Genomic DNA, 27,866 nt, shown 5'->3' on the forward strand with positions numbered 1-27,866 from the left:
AATCATCCCCCCAAGACAATTCCACCACGGATGAGCCAGAATGATGTAATGATTGTCCACCAACCAAACCCAAAACAAGCCATCACACAAGGTATGACCTTCAAACACATGGGAAACAGGGTCATAACACTTCAGGAAATCAGAATGGTCCTTTCACAGCAATGCACCCGAGTCATTTGCCAGCAACTAATCACTTACACAGAGCCCAGTGGGCATCCAGACAAGCCAAGGTGGACTAAGTGTCCAATGTGAGCTTCAGCAGAATGTCTGAAAAACTCTGATGGCAAGAGAAATTCTCTCTCACCACCACCCCACACATATCTTATCATTGTGTTATCTTGTAACATATGGTTCTATGTTAGCACTGAGGGATTGAATTTTATTTTAGTAAGACAGAGAAAGTTCATCTGCCTGGTCCCAGGGAATAGTTAGTTATAAGTGGAGATTAGGCATGGATATAATTTTTCAGCAGTACAATTTAAAGCCTCCCAAATGAAAAACAGGAACCAAGAAAGGTTCCAAATGATCAGCCAGGGTGCTGTAAACACAGACATGGAATATGGCTACAGCAAGCAGAGAAGCCATTCGCAGAGGCCTTACTCAGGAGAGGCTGAAATCTAGAGCTGAAAAGTGAACCCTGGACCTGGAATCCTCTTCATTCACAATCCTGACCTTTAACAGATTGGAACACAGATGTGCCTACCTTTCCTGTTTCACAGCCTCTGTGTTCACACCCAGAGACTTTGCACAGGCTGTTGATTTATCTCGCCTAGCCATTTAACCCACTCTTCCTCATCTATAAAGATCCAGTTAAGGTGTCAACTCCCTTTTGAGTCTCTCCTTATTTTCCAGTAAGGCTTGATTGCTTTTACTTCTTAAAACCCTAACGAACATGTGTTCAGCATTCATTCTATTCTGCCTGGTAGTAGAGTCTGCTGTTCATATTTCTCCCTTCTGAACTGTGAGCTCCTGGAGGGCAGAGAACACTTCCATTCCATCTCTCTGTCCTACTGCTCCCTAGGGAATAAGGTTTTGCTAGAATAGGGACTCTCTCCCCAACAGGGACATGCTTCCCTAGCCAGGAGCAATGCTCTGGTAATCCATTTCCTTGATAAATAATGTTTGTGAAGAAAATTAATAAAGAAGAAAACATTTCTCTGACTTACAGCCAAGGTGGCCACTCTCTTCCAAGAATCCTAGAAGTGTTAACGAGGCAGATGTGATAGAAAATGGTAATTCCAATGTAATTGAATGTGATTGGTAATCACAATCAATTCCTAGCTTTCATATGAGCCTCTTCTCAGTCATATCAGAGGATCAGCCTGGGCATTGCCCCTCTATACAAAGATGAAAAACGGGGCCATTTTTCTGTACTTAGTTCAAATGAATTAAAGTGTGTGGGCAAACATCCAACCATTCCTAAAGAGAGACAGAAGGTGTATTGGCAGGAACATTGTGTCTGGAGGTGATTTGGCTTTGTCATTTAATGACTTCTTAATTTGGTGTCCAAGTCTTTATATTTATCTTTTGTAAGTTTCTTATGAGACTTTCGTAATCTTTGGTCAGTAGAAAGTCGATGAGTAGACTTCTAAGTGTCTTTTTTTAACTAATAAATATAATAAATAAAATTGATTTTCTCTGTGTAAACACTAGCCCTCTTCTATAAGTTTTTATGTTCCATTCTCCTTATTATTAATTTCTGAGTGGTATAGATTTGTTATCTGTCCAAGTGTTATTTGCAAGAGTTGGTTTTGGTTTGTTATAGCTCATTATTCTTGGGGACAGGGAGCTATGGTTAACTTTTGTTATTATTTCTAGTTTTCTTTCATGGCCAGAGGGTTGGACTTATGCAAGTTATGCACTTTGCCACTGGTGAGTTTTTGATTGTTAGAACTTTTCATTATACAACATTTGGGGTATAAGGGATTCACTTTCTCTCTTCCAGGTCTTTAAAATCTGTTTCTGAATTTGGTGAGTGAAATACAGTGACAAACAAGAAGATACCTCAAACATCTCTTAACACCAAGTAACTTCCCTTGAGTCATTTTGCTTTGGTTTGTAGTCTATGGATTTGCCAAAGTAGAGGCATAATTTCTACAGAATAAAATGACCAGATTCATAAAAACAGATGTCTGGCAGCAAAAATTATTTAGCAATTAGCATGCAGATGCTTTATCAATTTCTACCATTTAAAACTTTAAACACTCTTACAAAAAATGCCAACAATAACACATGTTGATTTGACTACAACGTATTCACATCCTTTTGTTTATGGAATACCAACATAATTCATGATTTCTTTTTTAGTATTGTTGCTTCCCTTCCCTTCCCTTTCCAGTAGATTTACTTTCTCTCTTTAATAGCTTATTTGGCACTGGCACCCCACCCCGAAGCAGCATCTTTCCAAAGCCAGCAGCTTCCTACAGGCCTATCTGCCCACATACTTATGTGGGCCACCTTTCATCTGAGCAACCCGGGCTGTCTCGGAGACATTAACTCATGGCTGTTCTGGGACACAGTCAGTAAGTCATAACTGCATCCACTCTGAATGGAGGACTGCTTAGAATACCGATGACTAATGGAAACTTACCCAAGAAACTGGATGAACTTGGACTGAAATTCAGAGTCTCTGACTCCACCAGTCTAGGCTCTTCATGTTTAATAGATGTTATAATTTTTTCTATTACAATGTGAAGTTATCTTTCCCTTTAAGTTTATAGTCCTGAATTTCAGAGTTGGTAAAAATCTTAACCCCTACCACTTCTTATACTAGATAACAAACAAATAAAAAAAAAACCCACAGAGTCCCAGAAGAGGTAAAAGATGTAGCCAAGCAGCAAGCGCTTAAAGCAGAATAAAACCAGAACCCTGGTCTCCTGACCTTGGCCTGACTATTCCCCTCCTTTTTGCCTTCCTCCACTCATTGTACACAACAGTGAAACTGTTTTACACAAAAGTTTGTTTCTTTTATCTTGTATCCACAACATAAAACACAACATAAATTCAAACTAATTGTATGCCAAGTCCATCTTGGTTTACTGAAGAAATGCAGCAGAGTCTCTAAAGAAATTTAGTTTTGTTCTATTTACACTCAAAGGTAATTCAAAGTAAGCTATTAAAATGTTCCTTAAGAGATACATCCTTTGAAGTTAGTATTAGAAGTGACAACATTTTAATCATAAACCATGGGTATAGCTAAAACGCTTGATCTTCTTTGACGATAATATCACTAACCACACGCATAGTAACCACGTGTATCTGTGCATCAATTTGGAGTTGGCAAAATGCTTTCAGACCCATGAACCCCTCTGATTCTCAAACCCCCATATCAAGAGAAGGAAGGACATCATTCATCCCATTTTGTCATACAAAAAAATTAAAGGCACATAAAGTTAAACCAGACAACCGAGATGCAAGGCAGGACTAAAAGCTGAGATCTGCCACCTCCACACTGTCTTCCTTTTGGCAAACAGCCTTGAGCTTTCGTCCCAGCCCCTCTCACAGTCCACTGGGCACAGGTTTTCTGTCAGGCCTGTGCTCCTCTGGGTCAAGGGCTGGGTCATATGCTCCCCAAAACTCTGCACAGAGATTGTACTCAATAAATGTTCCTTGTACTGAATGTAACTGCATTAAATAATTGCATCAAATTGTATCGAAATCCCTGTGGCCACCCTTTGGGTTAATACTGCCTCATTTTCACAAAATCCCTGAATTAATGGGGTGGAGAAAATGAAGCGGTTCCCGGAAGGCCAGCATCCTCAGGAAGAAGCCCTCTCCACCCCGGGTCCGCAGGATGCCTGGCAGGGCTCCAGCTCCCTTGCACCCCGAGTCCTCTCACTCTCCAATGCTTGGCTCAAGGCTCATCTCCTCCAGGAAGCCCTCTCCACCTTCCCCTTCCTCCTCTTCACTCCTTTCTGATCCATGTGCCCCATGCTGGGTACAGCTTTGATTAAAATTTACTCTACTTTTCTCCTGAAATGACAGCTGCAGGCATCAAGTTTTATATCTCCGCCCCTTGTCAGCCTTGTCCAGAGCAGCATCTTGCGCAGAATAATTTCCCAATAAATACCGACTAGTAACTGATAAACACTGCAAGAGTTAGGTTCTAGTTCAATTTTGGCCAGACGCTGAAGTGGTTCTCCTAGCCTTCCCCCAGCATCTGACACCTGCTTGGACAATTAAGGGTGTGTGCTCCACTTGGTTAAATACACTACCAAATACAAAGGACCAAGGTGCCACCTCTGAGCTGGTGTCTATCGATGGGCTGTGACCAAGAAATGATCCTGTCTCCTGCCACCCTGAGTAGTCAGTCCCCAAACTCCAGGAAGCTTTACTGTGGTTCTGCACCCAGCACCGGGAGAGCCCCCAGTTCTTCTGCCTCAATGCACAGTGGTCTCTGAAATGCAAACAGCCCCTGCATGGTACACCCACATGAACGGCTAAGGGAATGACAAACTCACAGTACTCTCAAGTTCTTCAAATGCTCCTACTGCAATGCAGCACTCAGCCTGCTGACTGTCTAGGAAGTGATGGCTCAGCACTCAGTGGGCTGGAAGGACTGGCTGAGAGGCTGCAGGAAGGGCTAGTGCTGAGAATGCTGCAGCAGAGTCCTGATGCTCCCTGGCGGGGCTGGGAGTGATGCAGCCCTGACAGTGTTAATGAGAGAGACAGGCGGAGAGGGATGAGCAAAAAGTAAAATGGGGTGAGGAGAGGAGAGAAAATAAGAGGGTGGGGAGAGACAGAAACATAGGAGATGGTGGAGAGAGTGGAAAGAAAGAAGAGGGGAGGAGGAGAGACAGAGCTGGAGATGGGGGGGGGGGGATAAGAGAGAGTGTGAGAGAGAGACAGAGACAGAGGCAGAAGAGAGAAAAGAGGGAAGTCATGCCGAAGTCTCCAAGCCCATTGTGTAACAGCTGCTGCCCGTGAAACCTGGTTTGTTTGGTCACTCACAGGGCAAACTGCAATTGCACATCCCCTGCAGCTGAGCTGTACCTGAAACCTCAAGAAAAACAAGCCCCAGGAAAACAGAGCTGCAGGAAGCCAGTTTATAAACCAGCTCTAAAAGCTCCCCCTTCCCCCTTTCCACTCTGCATCCCAAGTCATTTCCTGCTTGAGTATAACTTAGCCTCCTTCTCCTCCTCAGAATAAAGCTTATTTTCATAGAAGGGTGTCCATATTGTCAGTTAAAGTCTCAAGGGACCCACACTTTCCTCTCCCCACCCCACACTCTGAGAAGGATGATCATGTCAAGTCTAATCCCCTAGAACAGGACAGAAGTCTCTAGCCCACAGGACAGGGTCTAGATACTCCCTCTGAGCCCTTTGGGTATGGTCCCACTTGCCCCTGCTGGGGCTCAGAAGACCCTTCCCCTCAGGACAACATAGTTGCTGTCTATTTACCAGTTTTCTAGAATTTATTTTGTCCGATAGTCATTTCTTGGCTATTTAATATTTTTTCTTTTTCTTCTCCCCTCCCTTCTAGTTCTGAAGATATTTATTGGGCACATATTATCATTACAAATCCGGTGTCAGTACAGGGAGGTCAGAATGAGTCCCTCATAAACCAGAACTGAAATGACAAGTTGGGAGTGGGCTCAAGCTCTCCAGCACGGGAGCCCTTAAGTGACATCTCCCAGCAGAACCCAAGTGCCAAAGGGCAGGACTCCAAGACATCTAATTGCAATTCTCTTGTTTTAAGTGGCCTAAGGCAACCACATCTCTCATTTTTAATTTATTTCAACAACCCAACAGGACTTTGAGATGAACTGGATGTGGCCTACCCAGATGCCTGTATGAAGGGGAACAGAGTAAGAAGTCAGCACAAAGAGCCAGGTCATGGCTGAGACTCAGGCCATGCAGTTCCTGGAGGAACAGTTAGGAATAAACTGAAAAGTGGGGGAATCTTCATTCCAGGTTCACTGCGGTCATATCATACCATCTAAGACATTGACATTTGAGCTGGACCAGCTGCAATAACAGGAGTTCACCAAGTGGAAGAGGAAGAAGTGAGGCAGAATGTCCTAGAACGGGGACAAGGACTGAGGATGGAACACAGAGCGCACAGGTGCTAGGCAGTCCATTGGTGGCTTGATTAGAAATCACTAAGGCACCTGTACTTTTCCTTTATAGCAAGTCTCAGGGTTTATAATTATATATGGGATAGGCAAAAGTCAGTTTATAATTGTTGATATGGAAAATAATACAATAATTAGCCCTAGCTGGTGTGGCTCAGTGGATTCTCCGTTTGATTCCCAGTCAGGGCACATGCCTGCCTGGGCTGCAGGCCAGGTCCCCAGTAGGGGGCGTGCGTGAGGCAACCACACATTGATATTTCTCTCCCTCTTTCTCCCTCCCTTCCTCTCTGTAAAATAAATAAATAAAATCTTTAAAAAAGAAAATAATGCAAACATTAATAAATAATACAAGAATAAACCGTGTTTCATGTACTCACAACTGAAACCTACTTTTGCCCATCCCTGCATTTGTGAGATTTACTCATGTTTGCCTCCCTTTCTCCTCTACTCCATCCTAAACTTACCCAGACAGGCAGAAATTTCACCTGTTCTGCTCATCACTGCATCCTCAACACCTACCACAGTCTTTGGTGCTTAATGGGGCTCACCAGTATTTGACAATGAACAAGTGAATGAATGAGACATAAGCTCAGTAAGACCAGCTCTACCAGAGCACTCAATGTGGCATGTTAATAAGGCATTGTTAATTTATTTGCAACTGAGCTAAATTAGGAATCAATTTGCATTAAAATTACCATGGACTGGGCATGCACAAAGTATTAATTTTGTCAGATTTGAAAATAACTATTTTGTGAATTGATTTCCCCTCACCTAGACCTCTTTTTCCTACTTTAGGTCAAGACCCCTTTGGCATATATACATATATACATTCTTTTAAATCTTAGATACAAGACAGCTTCTTTAAAATGTATTGAAAATCTCATTAATATGCATTGAACATAAAAGGAAGGGAAACACAGTAAGGATATTGAAGCTCAGCCCCCACCTTCAATACGCAAAATTTCAGTAGGTTTATGAATTTTCAAAGATCAAAGTTCCAAGAAGCAAAGGATGTTCTCAGGGCATAGCCTGAGGACACACAAGAAAATTTTCTTCTTCACTTGCAACAAGTCTGTGTTCCAGTGAACTGGCCTGGGGAGAGGTGAGGAAGGAAAACAAAGCTGACTTCCCCTGGCCTCCCCACGAGGGATGTGCCTGTGCCTCTTCAGGCGTGGGCCAGGTTCTACCCTGGATGCTCCTCACCTGGATCTGGGCACTGAAAATCAAAAGGTTTGAAGTAAGCTTCCTCGCCCTCTACACTCAGTCTATCTAATGTGATATGTATGGCAGTAGTTGCCCTACTGTAGATGTTACCAGCTCCCAGTGAAAAAAATAAAACCTCATTCTCTGAGACCTCCACTCACTACTTAAAGACTTCTCTATCTCTGTATCTCTTAGTGGTGTAGGAATAATGTCACATATTATTCCTGTCTTTAAACTTTTTGGTTCTATTTGACAATCTTAATAGCTCCTCCCAGCAAGACTGGCCATGTTAACTAACCAAAGCCTAGAGAAACCTAGTTATCCAAACTCTCCCAGTTTACAGGTGAGGAAACTCAGACGAGCCGACAGAGGCTAATTGTCACACGACAGTTGCCAAAGGAGAATGAGAACACAGATCCCTTCCCTGAAGCCCTAATGCCCTTCTTTTCTTCTATTCTACATTCTCACCCTTCAGTAGCACCCTGCATAACATTCCCTACATTTACCCTCTCTCAGTTCCCACTACCATCCTCCCACCTTTAGTTCACATCCTTTCCTGAGTTCTCGGTACCTTGCTCACATCATCCACACCGCTCCCACCAGAAAGCTCTTCTCCATGCTGTATAAAAGTTATTATTACTGAAAGACCAGTTCAAATCCCTTCCCTTCCATAAAACCCTCCCAGCACACTCAAGCCCAGAGAGTCCTTTCTGTCTCTAAGACCTACAGTCAGAACGCTTCTTCAATACTTTGCCTGTACTTTCTCCATTCCCTATACTGTTATTCTTTCTTAGGGGAAATACTTCTTCTCCACTCACTGAGAATCTTTCCCCCCAAAAAACAGCACCTTAATTACTGGCATTTTTCTTCCCTAATTCACTCATTGCAAAGTAAAGTAAGTAAAAATAAACTCATAATTTTGGACTCAGCTCCTCTCTTTTTCTTGGAAGTAAACTTTTCCATAAACAGTGGTTACTCTGTCCCGTAGAGAATGAGGCACCTCCTGGCTAAGAGAGTGAATTTGTCTAATTCTGGATTTCAGTCTTGGGCTGCCCACAGGGATCCACACTGAATGGTATGCACTTCAGTTTAGTCTTTATCTACTAGAAATAAAGGTAAGTTATTGCCCTTGTATGTATATATTTGGCTTATTTCTCAAATGGTCCAGAACTCAGGGGAAGGGGAGGGAATCCCCCTGGATGTCTCCACATTCAATATGGACATTTAAGTCTTGGTTTATCATTTAATCACTGCTCTGTGTGTTTTGTCTCTCTGTCTCTAATGCAAGTTCCTCAAGGGCAGGAACAGTGAAGTATAATTTTTAACATCCCCCAGAGCACTTGTCAAAGCTTCGCGTATAGCAGGTGCTCCAACCATTTCTATTCAATGAAATATTTGTTCAAAAACCTTGATAGCTTCCAGCAATCAAGTAATTTCCCCTAAAGTGTTTTCATCATAATTCTACCACATATAAAGATCTGTAACCAAGGAAACATCTTCCCATTCTGGCTAAAACAGATACTGGCAGTTTTTAAAATCTCCATGTCTAAGTACTTAGGCTTCTTCTCCATCATTTCTCTGATTCTCTCTGTCTGGTAGAAATAAGAAAGAAAAAAAGTACTAATAAGGTCTTACAGAAAGAGATGGGGCAGCTAAAGCATTGTTCTAGTCACACTTTCCCCCCGTTTGCCTTCATAATCACTAATAGAATATTCTTGCTCTTAGACATAATACTATCTAAAGCTGGTAGACATTAGAACATTCTTCTGCCAGCAGACCCAATGCCTACATCACGGTGATGAGGTTTCCCCCATCCTGCAGGCTTCCAGTGGCAGCATTTCCTCTCCTTCATCTCATGCTGCTCTGATATGCTCCCCTGTGACCGGTCTCCGATACCCTTGCCTCTTTCTGTTCCCTCTGTCAAGAGTGATGCTTCTGAATCACACAGCCCTGAGTAGGACCTGCGGACTGTGATGTATCTCTGTAACTCTCCTCCTAATGATTTCCTGCACTTTCCCACTACCACACTCTTCTTAGTGACGTATTACCACACTTCACCTAATTTTGCCCAGTTATTTTGGCCCACGTGTTGGACCTTTGAGTAGTCTCTACCAGAACCTTATCTAGAAACAGTTTAATTTCCCAGAGTCCCATCCAACCTGAAGCACTTCCTCCGATTCACCTTCTTTTTTAATAGCAACCAACCCATTATCATCATAAGAGCTTGTGTCTTCCAAATGCAGTTCCCAGTGTGCAATGGGTAAGATCAGAGTACAAAAAATAAAAAGAATCTTTGAGATAGTCTAGTCTGATCCCACTCCTTCCTCCTCTTTTTTTATAGATCAAGATGGCAAGACACACAGAAGTTATCAAAGTAAGCTACAAGAAAATACAGGACTAAACCTCAAGTCTCCTGGCAACCAAATTTACACTAAAATATTTTTTAAATAGAAACATAACAAAACAACAACTGACACTGATTTATTATTCTTGTATAAAGGAGAACTGCCAAAAAATGACACAGATTTCTCACAAACCAATGTTTCAAATCCAAGGTATTTAGTAACTGAAGATTGGTTTTCAGCAGTTTTTATGAGATGGATATTAAGCTATAACATACAACAATGCTGTATGTTCTACTATCCTATGAGACCAACAATTCAGTCTTCTAATAGCAGATGGTCACAGTAAGAAAAACTCTAGAAGCCTCCAAGTTCTAATATTCCATTAGAAATATAATAGCAGTTACAGAGCTGAAAGCAAAAGGATTTCACCACAATATTAAAGGGAGAAATACTCCACGAAATAGCACCAAGTCAATTAATAAAATGTATGACTGTAAAGAAAAAAATTCTTAAACTTTAATAAAAACGTAATGGGTTCATAAAAATAAAACCAATACTGTCTCCATCATAATTAAATCATTGATTTAATGGAAAAGTCTGTCACCATCCAAGTGCAAATTTCTAGAAATATTCTATATTGTGTGATGACAAATATAAGATTTATACTTGTATGATATGACATAAACCAAAAAAATCCCTAATTTCCAAAATATATTTACATTAAAAATACTCCATACTTTTCCTGCTGACTTCCCACCTTCAAATCACAAACTGCACAAATTACTTTCAATAACTTCACATCTATGTTTTCATCAATAAATGATACTTGAAATATTTGTGTAGTTGCTAAAATTCTCCCCATAAATTTCACCTTAATAGGTAATGTTTCAGTTCGCAACCATAACCCTTTGCTCTCTACACAAGAGAAAGAGATGAGGGGAGAGAGGCATATATTATCCATGAATCTGGGCTCTCTTATTCAAATAATTGTACCCGGCCTGCTCGAAGCTCTCTGTCTTCCTAAAATGGCAGCACTATTGGGGAGAGACTGGGAATTGATGTTTTGTTAGCACTGGGAGAATGGGTTGGCTATTTCGAGTCACTTGAAAAGAGCACAGCAATTTGTCAGGTTATTGCTCATAATGCAAAGGCCCTCTGCATAATAACAAAGAAGCTTGGCACACAAGTCACCCCAACTTTAAAACAATAAGAAGTTGTCTTTCCCTTGATGCACTCACTGAAGAGGATAAAGGTTAGCCAGGATTCTACTGAAAGTGCGTTTTTAAAGTGGACCACTTAAAATGTCCTGCATTTGCCTTTGGGCTGTACGATTTTGACCTTGCCAGTCACTGCTTCCTCAATAGCTATAGATAGAATGATAATAATGTCTGACACTTGGTTGAGTGCTTTGAATTACATGAATATATTTAATCCTCATCTAATCCTCAGGTGAGAGAACAAAGTCACAGGGAGTCTAAGAAACTTGCCTAAGATGAGTGGCAGAATCTAAATTCCAACTCAGGAAGTCTCATTCCAGACCTCTTACTTTTAGCACACACTGCAATGAAAGTGAATCCTTTAGGAAAAAAAAAAAATAAAATGCTGCCAGGAAAAAGGGCATTTCAGAAAACCCTCTCATACTCTCAGGCCCCTCGTAAATGTTTCCCCAACGAAACATGTTACTCAGTTTTTATATTTGTAAAGCGGAGAGAATAACTATACAGCTTTCATTTCTGGATAGTGGTAAGATTCAACTAACATAATGTATTTCTCCTGAAAAAAATCAAATGGCACAAGTCAGAAACAGTTTTATATGTTATTAATGAGTTGGTGTGTAGTGCAACACTTCCAAGAAATGTTAAGTAGAAATAAGTTTAAATTAATTATAATAATAGATCAAAAGGAAATAACACCCACAACCACCAATCCAACTATAAGAAACACAATCCAAATGTAAGAAAAATAAGGGCTTGAGGATCTAAGTTCCCCTAGTCTCAGCACCGACATGGTCATTCATTGACACAGAGCAAAGTACCAGGAGCCAGTGACAGAAGTCCCACTCAGCTCCCCAAGGTGCTTGACTTGGAGCAGGCCACTTGTCCTCTCTCAGTTTTAGCTGCCTTGTACTAAAAGTTTTATCAGTCACAACTCTTCCTTCTGTGTCACATTGCCTCCCTGAGTGCTGGGGATCAATGCAATTGCAAATCCTCTATAGCGCTATAATTTTGAGCTTCCTCCATCTCCTAAGCCAGGATCTCAGTCCTGTAGAATAAAATCTCATGACACTGAAACAAAGAGGAAAGAAAAAGGACTTTCTATTACCAAACACTATGGACTCGACTTCCTAGTTTCTCTCATATCTGTTGCCCTCTAATCCACACACCCATGTCCACAACCACTGCCCTGGGTCAGGTTCTCCTCATCTCTCATTAAAATTCTACGAAGAGCCCTGACTGGTGTGGCTCAGTAGTTTGGGTGTCCTTCCACAAAGGGAAATGTCCCCAGTTCAATTCCTGGTCAGGGCACATGCCTGGGTTTCGAATTTGGTCCCCAGTTGGGGCACATACAAGAGGCAACCAATCAAAGTTACTCTCTCTCATTGATGTTTCTCTCCCTCTCTTTCTCCTTCCCTTCCCTCCTCTCTAAAGATAAATAAATAATTATTTTTTAAAAAAGATTCTACCAAGAACTTTCAGCCAAGATGGAGGCATAGGTACATATACTCTGCCTCCTCACACAACTGAAAGAATGACAATGACAAATTTAAAAATTAAAAAACAACTGCAACTGACAGAAAAAGTCAAACTGTATGGAAGTCTAACAATGAAAGAGTTAAAGAAGAAACATTCATCCGGACTGGTAGAGGGGTGGAGGCAGGCAGCCAAGCAGAGAGGACTGCAGCAAGGCAGTAGCTGGAGGACTGGGGCAGGTGGGGCAGCAGCTGGTAGAGCAGGCAGTCCCACATTCGTGAGCAGGTGAACTGGGAGGAACAACTGGAGAGCGAGACAAACTGCTGAACCCAGGGTTCTAGTGTGGTGAAATAAAGCCTCAAAACCTCTAACTGAAAAAAACCTGTGGGGGTTGTGGCAGTGAGATAAACTCCCAGCCTTACAGGAGAGTTCACTGAAGAGACCCACAGGGTTCTAGAACATACACAAAATGATCCACATGGGAATCAGCACCAGAAGGGCCCAATTTGCTTGGGGTAGTAGAGGAAGTGACTGAAAGCTGGCAGAGAACTGAGCAAGTGACATTGTTCCCTCTCAGCCCTCTCCCCCACATACAGTGCCACAGTGCAGCAACTTGGGTTGCCCTGCCCTGGTGAATACTGAAGGCTCCAGGACCCTATTTATGTAACAGGTGCACCAAGACCAAAAAAAAAATGGCCCAAATGAAAGAACAGATCAAAGCTCTAGAAAAAATACAACTAAGCAAGGAAGAGCTAGCCAACCTATCACATGCACAGTTCAAAACACGTAATCAGGATGCTCACAGAATTGGCTGAATATGGTTGCCAAACAGAGGAAAAAATGAAGGCTATGCAAAGCGAAATAAAGGAAAATATATAGTGAACTGACATTGATGGGAAGGAAACTGGGATTCAAGTCAACAGTTTGGAGCAGAAGGAAGAAATAAACATTTGACCAGAACAGAATGAAGAAACAAGAATTCAAAAAATGAGGAGGGTCTAAGGAACCTCCAGGACAACTTTAAATGTTCCAACATCTGAATCATAAAAGTATCAGAAGGAAAGAGGAAGAGCAAGAAATTGAAAACTTATTTGAACACATAATGAAGGAGAACTTCTCCAATCTGGCAAAGGAAATAGACCTCCAGGATGTCCAGGAAGCTCAGAGAGTCCCAAGGAAGTTGGACTCAAGGAAGCATATAACAAGGTACATCATGATTACATTAGCCAAGATTAAAGATAAGGAGAGAATCTTAAAAGCAGCAAGAGAAAAGGAGACAGTTATCTACAAAGGAGTTCCCATAAGGCTATCAGCTGATTTCTCAAAAGAAACCTTACAAGCCAGAAGGGCTGGAAAAAAGTATTCGAAGTCATGAAAGCAAGGACCTACATCCAAGATGACTCTATCCAGCAAAGCTACCATTTAGAATGGAAGGGCAGATAAAGTGCTTCCCAGATAAGGTCAAGTTAAAGGAGTTCATCATCACCAAGCCCTTATTATATGAAATGTTAAAGGGACTCATCTAAGAAAAAGAAGATAAAAAATATGAACAGTAAAATGACAACAAACTCACAACTATCAACAACCCAACCTGAAAACAAAAATAAACTAAGCAAACAACCAGGACAGGAACAGAATCACAGAAATGGAGGTCACATGTAGGGTTATCATTGGGGTGGGTGGAGAATGGGGGGAAAGTTACAGGGAATAAGATGTATAAATGGTAGGTACAAAATAGACAGGGGGAGGTTAAGAAGAATATAGTAAATGGAGAAGCCAAAGAACTTATATGTATGACCCATGGACATGAACTAAGGGGGGTGGGAATGTGGGTGGGAGGGGATGTGCAGGGAAGAGGGGAATAAAGGAGGGAAATGGGACAACTGTAATAGCATAATCGATAAAATATATTTAAAAAAAATAAAATACGGCCCACCAGAAAAAAAAAGATTCTACCAAGAATACAGAAGACTCCTGATTTCTTTTCCCTTAGTCTCTTTAGGCTCTGCAAAACCTTCACTCACCTTGCGTCTAGTGATATTACTATGAAGTAATTTCATTACATCAGTGTCTGTATTATAGTATCAATATAAGATGAGCTTAGAAATAAAACAATCTTCTGAAGCAAAACACACAAAATGCATGTATTATAGGTGAGAATGATCACACCCACCAGATTTTAAGGAGCCAGATGAGAGTAGGATTATCAGGCAGGGTTGCCATTTGTTTGGGTTCTCCTAAGAGCAGCTTCTGAGGGAAGAATTTGGGCACAAGAAGTATTTTTGGGACGCGATCCTAACAAGCACTGTGAGGGATGGATGAGGGACTTATCATTGGGAGGAAAGCCAATAAATACGTATTAACAAATAGATTAAGGCACAAACCCCTGGGGACCTTCTACGAGAATGTGAAGCATTTTGGGGCAGTGGTACTTAAAGGCAAGGAAGCTGGGATGTTAATCTACCGACTCCCAACCTTCATTAGCCACAGAGTCATTTTTGGGACTTTCATTCCCCAGAATTCCCCTTCTCTTGAAAGACAAACATGTTCCTGGAGGACACTCTCCAATGGAGAGATGCAAAAAGAGAACTGTCTATAGGACAGATCTCTAGGGTAGAACAAAGGGATATGATCAGGGCACTGGAAACTGAACAAAAGAAGAAATTATAATCTTCCAATGGTATTATTAGACTGGAAGTAAAACATCAAGAAAAGGGAAGAGATCTGCATGGAGACTAGTGAATGTGCCAGAAATCAGCATACGAGTATTTGGCCAAATATTTAGAAGCAGAAAAAAATTTAATCCCAGTGGATGTAGAGGAGGTATCTCTTGCAGCAGTTTAAGAACATCATCTATAATAATAACATCATCATCTATAATGTCATCTACTGTACTGAGCCCTTTGTTAGAAAGTAAGTACTTTATGTTCATAATCTCATTACAACATCCCAGTAAGTGAAGAAACTAAGATTTGGGTGGATTCGCTGATATTTCCAAGTCACGGAGTTAGTAATGTGGACACCTTACTAGCTCTGTGAGAATTAGAATTAAATGTTACCATAAAGTTGCTCTGACTTCATGGCCTCAGTTTTCCTCATTGTAAAGAGAAGATACTGAACTCTGAGATTTCTAGAGCCTCTTATACCTCTGACAGCTTTACACACTCTGGATCACCTTACCTGAAATTCATATCTGTACTAGGTGTGCAGAATATGGACCTCTCTTGATGTCCATTAAAATAAAAAGCACAACAACAATTAAAACCTAAGCTCTCCCTGACTCCCACGTCTGTAATTTTTCTACTAACTTGTCCTTTTTCCATATGTTAGAAAACACGTCATTTTGACAGAAATATTTCTCAGGATTATCTAGTTCTGTTTGTTCTAAAACCACATCATACCATGCCCCCACTCTCTGATGCTAACAGGAATCTGGATATGCGATGTAAAGTTTATTCAACTCAATTCAACATACATTTACTGATTTCCTATTCTATCGAGTCAAGCAATATGCTGACACGGCCACTGACTGGCAGTGACCGCGGAACACTGCGGATGGCTCGTCGAAACACAAGAAAAATATACACAGAGACAACCGAGTCCTGTCAGGAAATAGGGACAGAACAGCCACTCTCTCTAGTGGGGAGCACCATGGCCACCCTCCCTAGGGGAGAGCGCCCCTAAGGGAGAGTGCCTCGTTCTCCCATCTGAGAAGGCTTTTTATTGGGTTCATTTACACAGAATTCAGGTAAAGCTCATTACTCATTTCCAGGAAGTAAGGATCAAACAATAGATAATAAGGAACTCAGAGGGCCTATTTTGAGTCAGGGTCAAAGAGCTGTAAAACTTTGAGGAACAAACTTACTTTTTCCCTGGACCTTTGTCATTCAACTGAGAGCATTCTGAACAAAGCAGGTTTCACAGGATTTTACACACTCTTTCTTAGTCCTGATCACCTGGGGAACCGGCCCTTTCCAGCACAGGGTTGCACCACCCTCTGTCATTGTTTCAGGCTTAGGTGGAGCAAGGGAAGTAAGGCAGCCAAGAGATTAGGAGATTTTTCTCACAGACAATGAGGACTCAGGCTTTGTCAAAGCCGAGGGGCGAGGGTCCATCACCCCCTTTTGCTGTAGCCCCCAAAGTCCTTCCTTGGGGGGTTCCTATGTGATCATGCCTGTCTTAGATCGTTCCCGCCTTGGGGAATCTTACCCATCATTGGCTAACTGGCCAAGCATTGGGGGCCAGGCAGGGTGAAGAAAAAGGAACAAAAGTGGTGGTCCTGCCAGGGAGATAAGCTTGTCTCCTTAGTAGTTTATGGTTCCAAGGTCATTCCCTCAACCTTGGCCTTGGTGGGGGTTACAGCTTCTGATACCAGGCAGGGCAGTTCCCAACAATATGCCAGACACATTGTGCAGCACAGGGATAGATAAAGCCTGATTCCTGCCTTCAAGAGATTTATAACATTATGGTGGGAGAGGAAACTTATATTTAAAGGATTCTCATCCATTATCTTTAATCCTCACAATGACCCAGTGAGACAACATAGTAAATATCTACATAACATAGGGGTGACAACTATAGATTACTTCTCCTTTATCCTTTATTCAAACAGAGTTCTAGTGATGTCGACCTCAGCTCATGATTAATGTTAATATCTCAGTTCATAAATGTATATTTGGAATAAGTATTTTCAATAATTTGTAACCCCAACACTGATTCCAACTTGCAAAATTCTCACATGGATCTTGACCTGTGGAGAAAGTACTACCATGATTTGAAGGCCCAGATGAAAGCATTGGCATTACCCCTTATCCATACCAAAATATAAACTTAAAAAAAAATGTATCCCTGGGGGAACCATAGAGATGCCAACATAAAGTTCCTGAAAGATGTATATGTGATGATTCCCAGCATACACACCCATACAACTCTAGTTTGACCAGCACAAAACACTAATACGAATAGAACAGTGGTGATAATGCCTTTTCCAGCTGCTTGACAGCTTGTTTTCCATACTGAAGTTACCTGCACTAGGTTGCAGTTACTGACAGAGTAAGTGTATTTTTTTTCCTTCCCATAAACAATGAACACTGAAAGGAGTCTGCGTTCACCTGACAGGGACAACAGCATGTCTGTGGAGTCACAGGAGTGACAACTTTAGGTTGTCTATTCCCCAGTTCTGTGCCACAACTTAGTTCTCAAGAACCTCTCACAATCTTGTAAGAAATCAGGCTGATTTACTCCATGAAAGACAAGACACTGATGAAACATAGAGCAACAAGTTGTTTAAGAAAAAGTGTGGTGTTTAGTGGACATCGTTAGGTAAAAAAGCAAGATACTCCCTGTATGGATATTCTATTTGAATCACTTTACCTAATAATTTAAAAAGCTGACAGCTCTAGACAGGGCCCAATGCAAGAGAAAACGTTCAAGCTAGTCCTCACTTCCATGCACATGGCTCTAATATATGTCCTTATAACTTAGCACATTTATTGACGCCGAGACCCCTTCAGTTTTAGAGAATAACCAAATATCCTCCAACAAGTAAGCAATCTTTGTTTGAAAATAAATAGTTTCCAACTCACTGCTAAGCTTTGAAGAAGACTGAACTCCCCAACCATGGGAAAATGTGCCCTCCACATCTGAATTTGTGGGCATTACAGCAGGACATTAGATCACCACAGGGCATGAAATGGACACTAAGATCAGGGGGACCACCCTTGCTCACAACCAAATTACACAGACAATGAGGACATCCATTAAATAACTTGTTCACTAGATTCCTATTCATTTTCTAGGCTTATGTTTTACATTTGATGCCAATTTGTTGCTTAGATAGGAAAGCATGAAACTTGCTGTTCAGTATTCTGTACACACTGTGGGGTACCTTCAAATACATAACACCATAGAACTCGTCTCCAACCCAAGCTTCCTGCCCTGCAAGTGTGTCTTCTTTGGGGCTTCAATGTCTTTGTGAAGCCAGCATTGTCTGCTCACTGGAGGTGAGAACATTTTTTAAATGCACATGCTTTCTTTTTTGCAATTAAACTAATAACCAAAGTCCCATTTCATATCATTATAAAAAGTCCTGTGAAGCCCTATTATATATGATGCTGCAGAAGCAGGAGCTAATGGCAATTGCTGCTTGCAAAAAACACCCAGAAATTATATCCTCAGCAAGGGGGAATATTGAACCTGGTACCATAGGTGGCTAAATAATGTAGTAAAACAAAATTGTTAAATGGCAAAATCAGCATTTTAGTAATCTGTGTTTAACCATTTGTTTATTGGTTTGTTTTCTAATCTGGGGATGCTTTAATTGCATAATGCTACCTAACACAAAGACAGAAATGTGATGGACTGCATAGCCTGAGGATTCCCAGCGATGTTATGATTGGCATTACTAATTGCATATAGTATGGTGATGAAAACTACAGGATGTACAAGCCTAGGTGTGACTCCTGGAAACATCCCGGCTGTGTGATGCTGAGAAAGTTACTTAATCTCTGTGAGCTTCAGGGCTGGTTTGTGTTTCAAATGAAACTATGTACCTAAACACCCGCCACAGCCCTGACACCAACTAAACTTTCAACAAACACCTATTGTTAGTGTCCTCTGTATCCACTCTGCAGGCAAAATTGCCTCCAGAAGTGCCCTAAAATAATTGAGTTTCATCTGGGAACACGGAAAAGGCTCAGCATGATGGGAAAGAGTAAGATACCAGGCAGGTGCTGCATTCTCCCTTGCTTATTCTGCTACACAGATCAGAAGAGCTCTGTTGTAGCTGGTGGTCAATCTCACATAACAGAGAGGTGAAACTATGCTTAGGAGGTTTGCAGCCTTCCAGGGAGAAGGACATGGGAGCTGCTGAAGTTCAGCTGCCTAACCAAACAGCATGCCAGCTGGTGGGAAAGGAGGAAGTCAGGGAAGTCAAAGAACAGTACATTCTGTGAAAATCTAATGTGCATGCACAGCCACAGTCTGGAGAAGAGTTTCCAGCCTCTGCTGAGTTCGTTTAATCATCTGGGTTGACAGTGAAAACCTTTGCTCCCATGCGATATATAAAGAGGTCCAGGTAATGAATGTTCCACCACCGCTGTGTAATGACTTTTTGTCTGGAGGCAACAGTTGAAAATCAAAGTCTATACGAGAAGCAAGTCTATTTCCAGGGATACAACTGGATGAGTTCCAAGAGCCTCCAAGTATTTTTCTGGGGTTAAAAATAGAATCAGAGGTATTTTTCATCAGCTCAGGTGAAGACAGATTCACACACTCTTTTGTGCTTCGCCCCTTTTGTGGAAGCATGCTACGTGCTTCATCCTTAAGCCTGTGGTGACCGATGTCAACAGCATCTTCCCCTTCCCAGGTAAAATAATAATCGGTAGCACTGACTGAGTACATACGATGCCCCAGGCACATGAGTCTTTAAAGAAACAGGTCAGAATTTGTGCCTGAGTGAGCCCAGTCAAGGTACAGTGAGCTCCCCCGGACACTCTGTGGAAACTGTTTTCTCCTGTCACTTATTGGTGCGTGTGAACATCCTTCAGGTTCTCCAGGTCAGATGCAGACAAGCAGGTTCTGCTGCTCCACCATCGCAGATGTCTCCAGTTATTCAGATTCTTTCATATTACTCTTTCCTTAAGGAAGTTTTTTTCCTCTGATACCTAGCCTGCAGACATCCATCGAGCCCATTGCACTCATTACCTTGATTTTCCACTCTTTGGTGGGTGCAGTGTTAGTGTCAGCAGGTTACGTGCATTTTAAAGCTCCCGAGGGAATTGTCATTTCACCCTGTGGTCTTGCTGCTCCTCACAGGACTGACAGCTGACTTAAGTCCTGGTTATGATTAATGACAACTTGATAGTGGTCTCACATAGCACATTTCATCTCCAGATAACAAAATTCTCTGTAAAGAGTCTCTCACAGCCCCTCCCAGCAGGACTGAACAATTTAAGAAGTCAGAGAGATTGTTGCATGCCCAATAAATAGTAATTTAAAAAAATAGAAATTAAGTTCATCTGGGTTTAAGCCACCGTGGCTATTTATGGAGACAGGAGGCCTTCCCATGAAGGAAGAGACATGAAAGCAATATGTGTCGATGCTCCTAGGTGGGAAAAATGGCATTGCTTTTGGTTTGCAACCTGGCCGCCGTACATGGAGAGCAAGGACAGAAGGAAGAGGCAGACCATCCAAATTGGTAAGTGTAGGGTTTAATATGAGACTTTTCTTTGGCGGCCGCAAAACAAGTGAGTCTCTGCACTACCTGCCAGAATCTCAAAATTTTTGTAGAGGTCTTGATGGGGTCCAGTCACACACTCAGTCCAGATGGTCTCAAGAACACATTGCTCTCTCAAGGCTGCATCCTTGAAACCAGCTTCCACTACAGGAATGGGGGGTGGAGTATATATTCCAAGGATAAGGAGCGGGTGAGGAACCTCTGATTTCCCAGGCCCAGCACACAGGTCAGCTAGTGGTCACATTGTCTCCTCGACCTCCTCCAACAAGTGTGCCTCTTTTCTTTGGTCTCTCTGTTCGTGGCTTTGAAATAGATGTCTTAGTCAAGTGGGACTACTAGTATTCCAGTTATTGATCAAACATCTTTTAAAAAGCTTAGGGTTGTAGTTTATTGACAAGCAGGCAGTTTTGTCATCCTTGTTTCAGTATCAACAATAATCAGGGAGAAAATATTATTGTGTGTGTTTGCCAGAAAGTTCAAGACCTGTATTGCGGGCCCATTAAAATCACAATGACTCTAAACTCTTCTTTCTCAACTCCTACCAACTTATTCTCGATGTTGGAGAGCAGGCCCTTGAGGACTATTTAGGACAACTTCTGACTCAGCCTTTTTTGCAAAGGGAGGTCAAAGAGCTCAGGGAGAAAAGCTCTGAACTTGGGGAGAAAAACAGACCTCAAGTCCTGGCTCAGACCTGGTTTCCTGTGTGGCAGGTTCTTTAATCTTCTAATAAGCTATCTCCTGGCAGTACAATGAAAATTCTGTTCCAAGAAAATTAAGGAACATATAAAAACAAAAAATATCAAATTACCTCAAAGTTCATTTAACCAGAAAACAAAGTTCCTGAAATATAAGACATCTAAACACATACAGATTTAATAGATAAATCTATCTATCTATATCTATATAGATATAGATATAGATAGATATATATAAAATAAATTTGGTTCTCTAAGTTTTATTGGTAGAGAAAGGCAATTAAGTAACAATATTTAATGGAATAAAATAAAATTGGTAATTAAAAATTATACATTTAAGGGAAGGAGGAATGAAGGAAAAAAGGAAGGGAGGGAGAGAGGTTAGTTCTATTCAAGCTTAGCTCCAAAGGGCTCTTACGCATGTTAGCTCACCAGGATGAGGGTATTTCAATCTTTCCCAAGGAAAATGATAGTAACCAGAAGCAATTTAAAATACTTTATGAAAACCTATGAATATATTCTATTGAGCACATAGTATGTACAAATCACTGGGTACTAAGAAAATAAAAATGTGAAACAGTTTCTGTCATTCTGCATTTCACAGGCTTGCCTTAGGTAATAGAGTATACCATTAAAAAATTAACTAAAAATGAACCTAAGCTGTACAGCATATGAATTGTGATGTAAATGCTAATGGAGAGATATGTGAAAGAATAAACATAGAAGGTATAGAAAGGTTTACAAAATTAAAGATGAAAGAGAAGGAAAAGGGGAAAGCCAAGGTGGGATGGATAGCTAAGCAATGCTGAGGTGCTAGGAAAATGTCAGGCTCCCTAAGGACAGCTGTTGACCATGTTACTGGAGATAAAGACGGTCTGCACAAGAAGTTGCAATAAATAAAACAGAAAAGAGAGAAATGGAAGACTCAGAATGTCAGGTTATGATTCAGGCTCTACCGCATTCACAAACACAACACAATGACAAGAAATAAGGGAAGAGGAAACCGCTCATGTGTGTTATAAATAAGTAAGCAACCCAGGCAGAACACTTACCAATAAATACTCGTATCTAATGAACAAAACATTGAAACTATAACACAGCCCCGAAGGGCATGAAAGTGGACTTGTACGAACGGAAAGACGTATGCCCTGGAGTGGGAAGACTCACTGCAGAAGAAGAAGAGATGAATTCTTACTAGATTAAATCATAAATGCAATGTGATCCCAATTTATAAAATACTCCTTTTTATGAAGCTAGATGAGCTTATTACAACATTTATCATTAAAAATGGTAATATGGAATAATATCTAAGGTTTCTCTGAAAAAGAAGAGAAATTAGAGGAGATAAGGGGCGGATACCCCCACCATATAGTAAAACACAAACCCTCTAAGAGTTAAGCAAGCTGGCATTATGACACGTATTGACAGACATATCAATAAAATAGCATTGAATTTCTAAAAATAGGACAAGTTGCATAGGGATATTTAATATTTAATAAGCAAATTGGTGGAGAAAAATGCTTAGAAGTGATGTTGGAATAAATGGATAGCCATAACATTTTGGAAAAAAAAAGATTAAACTGGACTGTTTCTCACATACCACAACTCAGGAAAATTGCCAGTGGGTAAGACTTTTAAATGTAATAATTGAAAACATACAAATATTAGGGGGAAAAGCATGGGTAAATTCTCTATAATTTGGAAAAGGACAAGCTTAAATAAGAAGCAATAAACAAAGATTAATAAACCTAATAAATAAATATTTTAAATACTTTGTCAAAAATAAATTATAAGCCAACTAAAAAAGACAAATGACAAACAGAAAAACATTTGCAGCATTTATGAGTGGCAAGGATTAGTATCTCTAAAACGGACAATAAATAGGTAACTATCTAATACAGACAAGAAAAACTCCAATAACCCTACCGAAAAATGAAAAAGAGATATGAATATTGATTTCACAGAAAAATGAAAATGAAAATATGTTCAACATCATTCATAATAAGAGAACAGTAGGTGAAAACTTCAGATAACATTTTCACCTATCAGACTGTCAGAAGTTCAAAAACGTTATATGTTCTTGTTGGTAAGGCTTCAGGGAAAGTCTCATACCTTGCTGAGATGCCGAATGGTACAACTGCTGGAGAAAAGAATTAGGCAGTACCTAATAAAATTACATGTTTTTACCATTTGAATCAGCAATCGCACATCAAAGATTATTATGCAATTATACATTGACAATCCCCTTTCCCCCATAAAGGCGTGAGGCTATTCATTATGTCATTTTTTAAAAGTTTTTACTTTTGTATTGTTTATACTATTATAGCCCCCACTTTTTCTCCCTTTCCTCACCTTCTCCCAACCCCACCCTCTCCCTTCCCTAAGCCAATCCCCATATTGTTATCCATAGGTTATGCATGAATGTTCTTTGGTTAATCCCTTCACCATCTTTCATTCCAACCCCCACCTCCCCTCCAGCAGCTGTCAGTCTGTTCCGTGTGTCTGTGCTCTCTTTCTATTCTGTTCATTAGTTCCTCGTGTTCATTCGACTCCTCATAGGAGATCATGTGGTATTTGTCTCTTCACTGGCTGACTTAATTCACTTATGTCATTGTTTTTAATAGCCAAGGAATGGAAACAATTCAAACGTCTTTTCAATAGGAGAGAGGATAAATTAACTGTAGCACATTTACGCACTGGAGTAGGAAAAAAGATCATCTCTAAAACTGTTGTGCTATGTTATTGACACAGAGAGATCTGATCAGATCACTGGGGAGGAGAAAGGAGAGGGCCCAGGAGGAGGCTGCCTGAGGCAGTGGTAAACAGTCCAGGGCAGGACTGGCCAAGAAGCTGAAGGCCTCCGGAGTGCATGGAATTATGGGCCGGATGATTTAACATAAAAAGAAAAGGACAGATATGGACTCTGGGGCTCTCTCGCTCAGAGATGACGGGATGATGGTGCTGTAGCTGCCTGCGTTTCCCAGAGGACAGTATTCTGGATGGGAAGGAACTCTGGGCACAGCCTAGATCAGGCTGGCCTGGCCAAGGGTGGCAGGGTTATTCTTGTTTGGGTGTTCTAGAGGGAGCAAGCTCTGAGGCACAAGTCCACCGTTCTTCCAAAATTGTGTAGCTTTTGTATCGTATGTTGTTTTAGTTTGCAAACTAATCCTATAAAAATAAGATAATTAAAAATTAACACAGGGAGTCATAGGGGAACTCAGGAGTTAAAGATTACTTGATAGGCTTAAGTGGCTGACACCTGTGGAAAGCTGTTATTCCAAAATTGTGTCATTTTTTGAATAAACTCTCCTTTCCTTTATCACCCAACCTTTGCCTCTGAAATTTTGCCTAGAGGGTAGTGGTGGGCAGCAGGATCCAACTGCTGTTCAGTTACATTATGGAATCATGTAAATGTTTTACAAACTGTAAAACAAACTTATTCAAAAAATTAATTATTAAGAGTTGGAAACAAAATGAAACAAATGAGTTTAACTGTGTATTGAGTTGTTTCACACAGACAAAAATTACTTCAAGTAATTTGAAAAGACAGTGACTTCACTATCCCCAGAAGGATATAGCCTAATAGCAAAAAGAACTGCAAAGAAATCTTCATTTGTTTTTGGCGTTAAGGTTGGTGGTGTTATTCTAAACTCTTGTACGTCTGCATAGGACAAAACAAGTGGGCAATAATGTCAGCGATGCTGGGAGTAGAATTTTTGCTATGTGAGAAGAGAGTCAGAGAAGTTAAGTAAAATACTGTAATAACAAATTTCAGTTGAAGGTATCAATTAAATTTATGATGTATTTTATTTAAAATATGCATTTCCCACTTCTATTAACTAAAAAAATCTAGAGATGATGGTGAATCCAGTAGCAATGGACAAATGCATTTCCTTATCCCTGTATAGCATTTCCCACCGTAGCAAACTCTGGTACCTAGAAGAAACTATTGATTCTAGATCTGGGGCAGTAAAGTACTACTACATTTTTCATTTTTGAAAATAAGTTATCAAAGTCCACTGGAGTTTTATCAAAAGGACTCAAAAGCCAACCTCAAAGGACCTGAAATAACTATAGAACAATGTGAACATTAAAATCAATAAATATCTTCATGAGATTTAAATCTATCATATGTGTTTTTTTAATGATTCTAAAAATTAAAAAACAGCTCATTGCTCACCATTGGACGTGCTAGATCAACCAAAATGTAATTCTAAAACTTATTAAATACATGCAGGGAACTAAGCATTTGTCCTGCCTTTCCTGTATCAATTATGTCTTAAAGTAACCAAATACTTGATAATAGGAAGTTACTCTTTTTAAAAGAATTACAATTAACGAATAACACTCTGTGTAAGCTCTAATGAAACTAGATCCAAACAATGATCATCAGTGGCTCTGAAGCCATTAGGTGAAAGGCTGATGAGCAACTTTACAACGTCTGGGTGAAGCCGATAATGCCTGAGCCCACTAATTAATCCTAACACCACAAAAAGAAAGAAATCAGCCATTGAATTGTACCTGAGGTAATGAACTACAAAGTTCTCACCTCTATGAAGTATTCTGTCAAAAATGTAAAGCTAAATCTGATCACACCTCCAGACCTGATTATTAAGTTGAAGCATATAAAATTTCCCATCCTCGACCATTTTGACCTACAAAAGTATAATTTCACTTGGTTCAACCCAACATATAAAGAGGGAGCAGAGAAGCATGTTAAAGTAAATTCAATGGTGAAACATTAGCAAAACACAGACTGTACAAATCACCCTCAGTGTCTGCAACAACAATGAAACAACAACAACAAAACTATAAGGAAACTTTAAAAGGAGAGTACTTACAGCTAAAAAAGACCTGAGATTTATGTGTGAAACATAGACTGTGGACATTATTAGGATTCTGATTCAAACAATAATTCTTTCAAAAGAAAATTAGACAATGAAAAAAATTTAAACTAGATATTTAATGATAAAGAATTACTGTTAAATTTTTGGTACTTTAATGGTGGTGTCATTATTTTAAAAAGGAGTACTGATTTTTTAGAGATATAACCTAGAGTGTGTTACAGATGAACTTTGATTAGTCTGGTTGTGCTTTAACAGTTAAATTAAAGCGTGACTGTGGGAAAGAAGATGTGCACATAGGTAAACAAGATGGACAATGTTAACAATTAAGGAAGATGAGTGCTGGATACATGGACATGCATTAAACTATTCTCTAGAGTTTTGTAGCGATATAGGTATAGATAGATATAGATAGATAGATATATGGCATTTTCCATCATTTTAAAAAACAAGGGAAGAAAGGTTTAGACTTTAATCATTGGAGGGTCATTGAAAGTCTCTTCAGGCTAGAACAGATTCATCAAATTATTTTTTTAATGACACACACATCTGTCTTGCATTTTTCTGGTACTCACAGGTGCCCGATATAACTGCAATTCCTTTCAACCTGACTGGAGCCCAAAGCAAAGTTATCTCCGGAACGAGTGGATGGCAGACGCGCTTGTCTTCCAGCTATTTTGTGAGAGAAATAAAATAAAAAAGTCAACATGCAGGTCAGATTTTTATTATTCTCTAATGCTCCAACAGGTCAGCTAGAAAAGCTTTCCCCCAAATAAATTGCTGTTATATAACTCAAAGACAGGAAAGGTTGTGCAAAGTTTGCACATCTTTTTTTTTTGGAACAAAACTTTAAAAGTGAACCAATTTAAACTCCCTGAGCCGGAAGTTAAAATAATATATTACTTTTATTTCTTTCCAATGGGATTAGTTCTATATTTTCAAACACTCTTAGTAATCCAAGACACATTAACATGGTCTCTTTGCAAACTTGTTTATGCTATTAATTTTCTTAAGAAAGCTTTTTTCCAAAAAAAAACCATAAATTTAAGCCTCTGTGTATCTTTAAGTCTATTTACTTTAAATTTCAGGCAGGACATCCAAGTATTTTCAAGATCCAATTTCCGCCACCCTTCATTTTTTGTTTTCCTACCACATGATCGCTCTCTGTGGTAGATACAACATAAGGTGTAAATCCAGTTACACCTTCAAGGATTTCTGCCCCCTGGTGTTAAAGCTCTTGTGTAATCTGCTTCCCTGGAGTGGTAGGCAAGATGTGGGACTTGCTTTGGAATGACGTAATTCAGCAAAGGAGGTGGGAGGTTATTCCTGTGACAAGGTTACATTATATGACAAAATTGGGGAGATTCGTCACTCCCGTGATGAGCTTATAAAATATGTATTACTCTGCCTTGTTAGCATGCACTGTCTCCATCACTTTCTTTCTGGCCTTGAAGCAGCTGATTGTTATGATGTCAATGAGAAGGCCACATGGCAGGGCCCCTAAGTGCTGAGGGCCTTGATTCCATGACTGCAAGGAAATGAATTTTGCTAACAACTGTGTGAACTTGAAAGAGAATCTCGAGCTCCAGAAAGGAACGCAGCCCAGCTGGCATCATGATTACAGCCTTCTGAGGTTCTGAACCCAGGATTCAGGCTAGCCACTGCTGATCCATGGAAATGAGGTGATAAAGGCATGCTGTGTTAAGCTGCTAAATTTGTGGTTATGTTTAGGCAACAATAAAAAATAACATACTTGTGAGAACATTTCCATGGTCCTCAT

The sequence above is a fragment of the Phyllostomus discolor genome, chromosome 6, assembly GCF_004126475.2.
Source record: "Phyllostomus discolor isolate MPI-MPIP mPhyDis1 chromosome 6, mPhyDis1.pri.v3, whole genome shotgun sequence".
Classification (NCBI taxonomy): domain Eukaryota; kingdom Metazoa; phylum Chordata; class Mammalia; order Chiroptera; family Phyllostomidae; genus Phyllostomus; species Phyllostomus discolor.